An 8,252-nucleotide genomic window follows, 5' to 3' on the forward strand; every position below is an offset into this window, starting at 1 on the left:
CATATTTCACTATGCACAAAAATCAGATTGAAATCGATCAAATAATGTAAGATCTGAAACAAATTGCTAAGAGGGAGACAACATAGAACACTTCGATGTAGAGACATAGGCAAAGACTTTCTGAAAAATTCTTTAGTAGCTCAGGAAATAATCCCAAGAATTGACAGGTAGGATTGCAATGACATTTAAAAGCTTCTGGAAAGAAAAAAGCAGGGTGAAAAGACAGCCTACAGAGTGGGATCCTTCAATTATATGTCTAATTGGATAGTATGAGTGTACTGACTGCATGTATGTAAGTGCACTGATGTTATGCAATGCCTACAGAGGTCAGAAGAGGGCTTTGAATCTCCTGGAACTGGAGTTACGGTTATTAGTTGCCATGTGAGTGCTGGGATTTGAACCTGGGTCCTTTGCATGAGCAGCCAGTGCTCTTAACTGCTGAGATATCTCTATCTTCTTAGACTGTACTTTGAAAATGGACAAATATATTGGAGAATTCTCAAAGGAAATAGAAATGGCCAGCAAGAACTTCATGAAAAGTTAAATATCCTTAGCCTTTAGGCAACTTAAAAGTACATTTGAGATTCCATCTTACCTCAGGATGGCCTTCATCAAGAAAACTGGTAACAAATGGTGGCAAGGATGTGAGGAAAGAAGAACCTTTTTTTTTTTTTTAGGCTGACTAGACTCAGCAGATGGACTCACACTGGGGAATGGCTGGGAGCACTGACAACACAATGGACAGTAACAGGGATGACAGAGTATATGGGCTCCAGTGGGGAGGGGGAGGCTATGGGAGGGTGCCATTTGGGATGCGGGTATAAAGATAAATAAGATTGTTTGGGATGCTCTATATGAAATACAAAAAAATCAGTATATAAAAAAATTAGTTATGTTTGAAAAAAACTTTTGTACACTGTTGATGGAAATGTACAATGGAAGAGCCACCATGGAAATCAGTATGGAAGTTTCTCAAAACACTACAAATAGAGCTTCCATAGGCTCCAGTGGTACTGCTCCTGGGTATATACTGGAAGGAATCTGTCAGTGACCCATGGAGGTACTGACATACCTGTTTTGCTGCTTCATTACTCAGAGTAGCCAAGATAAGGAAGCAACCTTGTTACCCATCAACTAATGAGTGGCCAGAGAAAATGTATATATACACAATGGAATTTTAGTCAACTAAAAAGAATGAAAATATTGCTAGGAAAATGGATGGAACTGGAGTATACCTTTTTAAGCCAAGTAAGCCAGAACTAGAAAATATTGCATGTCTTCTCATGCATAATCTAGATTTATATCTACACCACACACACGTGCACATGACAGTAGAAAGGGGACTTGGGGGAAGGGAATATAATAGGGTATTACAGAAAGAAAACTTTTCTCATGCTGAAGGTGGACTATTTAAAGGTAGGAGTGGGACCAGGAGGAATGGAAAAGGGTAGTGGGAGAGATGAATATGAGCACAGTACAATGATATATGGATGAACATGTCATAGGCCCATTACTTTTTTGCTAACTACTAGAACGTTGGTAGTTTACGTTTTGTGGGGGAATGAGATATGGTCTATGTATCCTAGGTAGGTCTGGAACTCAGTCCTGTTTCAGTGCTGGGATTACAGGTGTGCAATATCATGCCCAGCTGTCTCCTTTCTCCATTATTGAAGAAAGGCAACCTTTAGTTGGGGGTCTCACTGGAAATTTATTGATGCTGGAAAATAGTAGCTTTGCTTTTTCAAAAAAAAATGTGTATGTATGTGTGCATGGTTGTCTGTATGTGTACCACATACATGCAGGTGCCCGTGGAGGCCAAAAGAGGGTGTTGGATGCCCTGGAATTGGGTTACAGGCAGTCTTGAGACACCTAATGTGGGTGCTGGGAACTGAGCCAAGGCCTTCTGCAAAGCAGTAAATACTCTTATCTGCTGAGCCATCTCTTCAGCCCCATAGCTTAACTGCAAAAAAAAAAAAAAAAAAAAAAAAAAAAAGTTGGAAGTAGGAAATTTGAATTTTTTGATATGATAGCCCTATCCAAACACCTGCTTGTTCTAGTTACAAAAGAATCTAAGAACCAACCTATGTTCTGAGGGTGCCCTCAACTCAGCATAGGAAAATAAGTGTCAAGTGAATGCTATCAAACCTTTTCTATAAAACACCAGATAGTTTCTATTTGAGGTTTTCTGGGTCATGTGCTCCTCTTGCAATTTCTCATATCTGCTCTTGTAGTGAGAAGGCAGTCATAGTATGCCAGTTAGTGAGCATGGCTGAATTCTAAGGAAATCTTATTTTAAGAAATTAGGTGGAGGGCTAAAGAGATGGTTTAGCAGTTAAAAACATTTGCTGCTCTTTCAGAGGATCTGGGATTGGTTTTCAACATCCACATTGGGTGGGTCACAAACACCTGTAATTTCAGTTCGAGGTGATTCAACACCTGACTTATGAGGGCACCAGCCATGCACATGGTGCACGTATATACATGTAGGCACGCACACAAAAATAACAGATTTTTGAAAGGTGGAAACCTGGATTTAGCTTGTAGTCTAAATTTTTCCTTATCCATGACAGAGTAGTTCTTTTTGAAATTCAAGGTATATTTTAAGTTCCTCTTACGTGATTTAAGCACAGATATGAACAAAATAATTATCTGCCCTTGTAAAGTGTCCATTCTAGTTAGTGAATTCAGACAACAAATAATAAGTTCATGGAGATGCTCTGAGGATGAATAAATTTGGCTGAGGATGCTGAAAGAGGCAGGGATAACTATATCCAGAGGAACTGTGGAGTGGAGATGAATGGAACAGGACATTTTTGTGGTAGTTACCACAGTATAATATGAATATTTTATTTTTTGTCTGTTTTTGAGACAGAGCCTTATGTAGCCCAGGCTGTCTTCAAGCATATGTAGTTGAGGATGGCCTTGAATTTCTATCCTACTGCCCAGTACTGGGAGTATAGATATGGACCACCACATCTTGTGATGAAATGGTGATGAAATAAGCATACTATATGTGTGTATGTCATGATGTGTAGTCATGACTTGCCTTAAACTAGTGTCAGTCCTACTGCCTCTGCCTCCTCACTGCTGGAATATAGTGTATACCACCACTCGAAGTTTGAAGATGAGATAACCCTGATATTCAGCCTATTTTTCTTTGATATATTGTCTTACTGTATGTAGCACAGGCTGGCCTGGAATTAACAGAGATCTGCCTGCTTCTGCTCCCCAAGTGCCAGGATTAAAGGCATGCTCCACCACATCTGGCTCAGCCCATCTTTGAAACCTTTACATGAAAATCATGGACTATTTCTGTTCTAATTAACTTGCTATTGCTGTGATAGAACACCATGACCAAAAGCAACTTGGGGGCAGCGGGGGAGGGGGGTTCGCTTATTTCCACTAACAACTTCCAAGTCACAGTCCCTCATTGAGGGAAGTCAGGACAGGTGCCTGGAGATAGGAACTGAAGCATAGACCTCAGAGGAACACAGCTTACTGGCTTGCTCTCCTGGCCTGTGCTCAGCCTGCTTTTTTACACAACTCAGAAATACCTGCCCAGGAGTGGCACTACTGACAGTGGCCTGGGCCTGTCTGTCTGCCTCATTCAACAATCAAGAAAATACCTCATAGACATGCCCACAGGCCAATCCCATAGAGAAAATTCCCCAACTGAGGTTCCCTCTTTCCAGGTGTGTTAGGTTGGCAACTGAAGCTATCCAGTACAATTGACCCCTTGTCAGCTTCACACACTCGCTATTAAATCGTAACCTTTCCATTTCTTATCCTCAAGATCTCATGTTAATATAATATCACAATATAAAACAGTCCTAGTTCTTAAAAATTTAAATATTTTAAAAACTAAATCTTTAAAATAATCCAAAATCTCTTAAAATAAAATAAATAACTTAAATGCTTCTTACTACAAGAGGGAAGAACCTTGGCACAATCAGATCAAAGCAAAAACAAAATTAAATATTGTAAATAGCTCAGTGTTCATGAGTCTGGGATTCACTCATGATCTGCACTCCAAAAGGCTCAGGAGCTTCACTTTTATATGGCTCTGTCATCCACAATGCACACAGCTAGTCCAGTAGGCTCAAACTGCCTCCACTCGATAGGTACTGTTTATTCCACTGTCTTGTCCTTTACAATATCTTTGGGTCTCCTCTGCAACTAAGGCTGCACCTTCACCAATGGCCTCTTCTGGCCTCTGAAAGTACAAAGCCTCAGCTTCTCCCCATGACCCCTCCAGTTCTGCAGCTTTCATGTTGCCCAAACAAGTACCAGTGGGAGACTCTTACCTATTACCAAGTTCAACTTCCAGCTCAAGATGCAGCCTTGGCCCCCTCTGGACCAAGGTCTGTGTGCAGACCCTGAGGAAATACTTCCCAGATTTCACCTCAGCTATACACCTCTTTAATCACAACTGAGTTTTCAGCCCCAGCTAACTATAATCAGTTGTTCCAGTAGTGGCACAAAAGACTTCACTTCAGTGGTACTGGTCTCTTGTCAATCACAGCTGATTCAGAAACCACAGATTCTCAATTCAAAATACCATACAAATGTGCTGGATAGAGTCTCTGAGGGACTCTCAAACTTCCCTCTGAAATTTCACAAGCCTCTGTCGTCTGCTGCAGCATTACTATACCAACATTATATTTACTTGAACAAAAAAAACATGATTATAAATTTAGTTTTTAAGAGTGGACCTGTACACGGAGGATACTTGTTCCCCTAGACCTCCCTTGGAACCATCTGTCTCCTCAAACTGTGCTGTTGGAACTGTCCTGCTGGAACTCTGTCCCTGGAAGTGTGTCCTGAGTCTGACCCTACCCATATTTTTATTCAAAATTAATTCTCCAGCTTCACTTGGAAAGTATAAGCTTGTCTCCACATTAATCCTAACAAACCATTTGGCCTTTTCATCCCTAGTTCTGGAATTCATCCAAGTTCACAGTCCTTCCCATCCTCCACTGTATGCAATGGAGATAAGGTGTCTCTTTTCAGCACCTTGATATGTTAATTCTCTATCCTACCCACATTCATTCATTCATTCATTCATTCATTGTCTTTTTTGTTAGAGTATCAAATTGATGTTGCCTAGGAAAAGAGATCAGGTGCTCCGGTCACAAGACACACAGCACATGGTTCTGTTGGGGTTAATTAAAAGTCATTATTTCAGATTATGTTCATTTATAGCAGTCATTCCAAAGCCTAATAACCATAACAGTGACCAGCACAGCAAACTATATCTATTGGTGCAGTAGTGTCTCTTTTATCTTGGGGGTAGTAGTCAGCTATCTAATTGGACTTATAACTCAATCAATGGGAGGGATCTCACATGTGGTACTGTAAACATAGCCAAATACACATGGCTGCAGAGGTCATATCATAGATCCTACAGAAAAACCCAAGTCTGTCACATTCTTAGACAAACACAATTTCTTACTGTTTGCTAAGTATGTATCCTTATATTTACAGACAAATGTACCTCTCAGCACTCATCAAAGAAGCTTCTTTTTGCAACAGATGGAGACTATTACAGCGTTCTTCATCTGGTCAAACACAAAGAATAAGTGTCTGTGAGATGCCCAGCCCTAAGTGACACATCTACAATGGAACCTCTATACCTAAGGCTTATGGAACATAGTGGAACAAGGGACAGATATAATATTAATGCATCTCTCAACTCTCACCAGCAAACTTCCTCATGCAACAGATGGTGATTAACACAGAAAGCCACAACTGGCGAAAATGTGGAGAATAAGAGACTGCGGAAAGTGTGTCGTTGGATAGGATTCCTATATTAAACATCTGCCATCAAGGGCTCAGGGACCATTATGGAAGAGGGAGCAGAAAGACTGAAAGAGCCAGGGGTGGTAGATGACCACAAGGAAACAGAGCTTTTCAGGCAGCTGGGAACTTGCTCATATGAACTTACAGCAACGGTGACAGCATGCACAAGACCCATGCAAACTTAAACCAGACAAAAACCCAGTATAGAAATGAGGAAATGAGTAAGAAGTCCCAACATTAGCTGAGGGAACTATTTGCAACTGATTACTGCTGGGTGAGGGAGAGTTGATTTTCTTTAAGGGATAGGCTGACCAGGCTCCAGTGGATGAACTCACACTGAGGAACATCTGGGGACACAAACGTGATTAGTCTGACACAATAACTGTTTGAAGCTGTGAAAAACTGAAACACATTTGCTGGTGTGTCTTGGGTTAAAAGTTGGAGTACATTTGCTTATCTGTCTTGGATTAAATGATAGAGAAGTTGGAGCAGCTTCCCTGGTCTTCACTAATGATTATCTATTATTGGTAATAGGGGGATGTTAAAATTACTTTTTTAAAGATTTATCTTATTTTTAATAATATGGGTGTGTGTGTGTGTGTGTGTGTGTGTGTGTGTGTGTGTTCATGTGAGTACAAGTGCTCACGGAGTCGAGAAGAGGTAATTTCCTGGAGCTGGAGTTCCAAGTGGTTGTGAACTGTGAGTGGTGGGAACCAAAATCAGTTCCTCTGCAGGAGCTGTAAGCATTCTTAACCACTGAGCTGCCTCTCCAGTCTTGCATTTTTATTCTCAAGGATGTGGTGTAGCCATGGTTGAAAATCTTAATAACCTTATTTTTTCAACAATTATATGATTATTTTGTTCCTACCATTCCATGATCCAGGAAGGATTTATGAAAAACAAACAAATAAAAAACAGTGTTTCAAAGGATAATGAGAAAATTTGGTATTTGGATGGAGTTGATCCAAAATGAAGTCATTATACTTCTATGAGTCAGGTGTGAGAAACTGACAGGATATACACAGAAGATAATGTGCTCAGTAATAAAAATTACCTATCAAAGGAAAATCACTGGTCACAATGGAAAGAAATGCTTTCTGGCACTGAAGACTGAAAGAAACTTCTTTGCATTCACCAAGAAGCCAAGAAAGAAGGAATAAAACAGAAGGAAGTATTAAAGTAGACCCGAGTGTTAGTAGATGGGTGATGTTCACGCTTTTAAGAGTATTTCTATGACAGCAAAAGTGGTCCAGGCTTAGACGTTTTTGATAATTTGCTTTGATCCAGGAAAACACTTTTCAGTATTTGGGACAGGGTATAATATGGGATTTATGATAAATGAGGTCACTGTTACCACAGTACAAGCAATGTGAACATTATCATTGATTGGTTTAAAAGCTGTGCCTGGCCTTGATTTGGTGATTATAGCTTTCTAAAGCTGCTTCTAAAGAAGCTTGTGATACATTGTCTTGCTATTCTTTATCATCATTTATTAGAAGCATACTTTAAATGCTTTTTTAAAATTTTATTTTTTAAAGTATGTGTATATGTATGCATGTGGGTGTAGGTTTGAACATGTGAGTGCAGTGCCTATGGAAACCAAAAGAGGGAATCAGATACCCCTGGAGTTGGAGTTCCAGGCATTTGTGAGCCACCTGATGTGGGTTCTGGAAAACCTACTAGGTTCTTCTACAAGAGCAGTAAGTGTTCTTCACTGCTGAGCCATCTCCCCAGCCCTGGTTTAAATGTTAAAATTTTAAAAAATTGAAGTCATGTTTCTAGAGATACTTTCTGTCAGGGCCAAACAGAATTTTCTTGTCTGGAGTTGAATATAAAAACAACGGCTTAAAAGATTCTAATTTATGCCAATTGAATTTGTTGTATTTATAGATAGAAATAGACATGATGCAAATAATAAGAGAAGGGATATTGCAAGTAGCAACTATAGAAAGTGTCTTTTTGTTTCTTTTGATTCTTAGCTACTGTTTTAGCCATTTCTACATGGGTCGGGCTTTAAAAGCTTAATTCCTTTGATGTGTTGCTAAATAGAGGTGGTTAATGGAGGAAGTAGAGGGAAAGGAGAAACTTCTGATTGGGCATAGGACATATAAACTGGGTAAGTACATAAGTGTAAATTCAAAATAGTCTCCATTTCAGAGACAGAAGGCAGAAATTGGCCTGTTACTTAACCCCTAGTGTAGGATGACCTTGTTTTTGTCAGATGATGGCAAAATGTCCTTAGACTTCAATATCTGACTGATTAAAAACTGACCCCTGAGGAACAGATCCTCAAATGACCTTAAGAGTAAAAATAAATCGGTTTTATCTGGACCAACTGTATGGCCTTAAACACCCCAAAGGAAAGTATAACTAAAGATTAAAGTCATCAGTATATTTCTTTAAGAGTTCAAGGGATTACACTTCCCAGACATTAGGCTTAAGTCTATATAAAA

This window comes from Nannospalax galili, unplaced genomic scaffold (assembly GCF_000622305.1).
Source record: "Nannospalax galili isolate Female #2095 unplaced genomic scaffold, S.galili_v1.0 scaffold75, whole genome shotgun sequence".
Classification (NCBI taxonomy): domain Eukaryota; kingdom Metazoa; phylum Chordata; class Mammalia; order Rodentia; family Spalacidae; genus Nannospalax; species Nannospalax galili.